The sequence below is a fragment of the Juglans microcarpa x Juglans regia genome, chromosome 2S (assembly GCF_004785595.1).
Source record: "Juglans microcarpa x Juglans regia isolate MS1-56 chromosome 2S, Jm3101_v1.0, whole genome shotgun sequence".
Taxonomy (NCBI): domain Eukaryota; kingdom Viridiplantae; phylum Streptophyta; class Magnoliopsida; order Fagales; family Juglandaceae; genus Juglans; species Juglans microcarpa x Juglans regia.
In genome coordinates this window covers 10,391,035-10,392,121 of record NC_054597.1, presented here as the reverse complement: position 1 = coordinate 10,392,121, position 1,087 = coordinate 10,391,035, and positions in this window count along the sequence as shown.

Sequence of the window (1,087 nt, the reverse complement as noted above, 5' to 3'; positions counted from 1 at the left end):
AAAGAAGGTATATATAGTTATAACTTATAGTGATATTAATACTATATTATTATACATACATTATGCTATAATCCTATAACTCTTATAATTTATTAATATATACTAATACTATATATTATACTATTATAGACTATAGTGTTACTGTTACTACTACATATAGACTTATAGCGCGTGTGTGTGTGTATATATATTATAATGATATAGTGATACTAATACTATATATTATATAATAATACATTGATATAAATTATTACTAATACTATTATTACTATATAAAATATTAATAATTTAATAGTGATATTAATACTATATAATAATATATGGTCATAGTCTCATAGACTCATATTGATATGGTCATTAGTCATAGACTTATAGTGATATTAATAATTTTATACTATATATAGATAGTAGACTTATAGACTTATAGTGATTTAGTTATAATTTATAATTATAGTTATAGACTATAGTGATTTAATTTAGTTATAATTATATTGACGATGTTAATTATTACTTTATTACTAACTTAAAGTATGTTAATGCATAATGAGCCAATGAATTTGAGTCATATACAACTTTAACATTTTGTATATGAAGCAATAAGCATAAATAATTTAATTATCCATACATATGACATCCATAATTGAGAAAAATACATACTTAACATACTATTATATATAAGCATAAAATATTTAATTATACATACTATTATAAATTTATAAATTATACATATATTATAATTTATACTATAACTCTTAATACTTATAGTATTAGTAATACATTAAAGAATATAATAATACATTGATTCTAAATAGTAAATATATATAGTTATAGACTTATAGTGATTAGTTATTATGAATCATGATTAGTATAAATATATAATAGTATTAGTATAAAGCATTAGACTATTAGTAATATAGTATAGCTATATATTAGTAATATTAGTAAAACTGTATAACTATAGTCTATACTTAATTTATAATTATAATATAGTGTAATTATATATTAGTTAGTGATAGGATTAGGTTAGATAAAAATTATATAATTGATTTTATATATAAATTATAAAATATATATATTTTTTTATTTA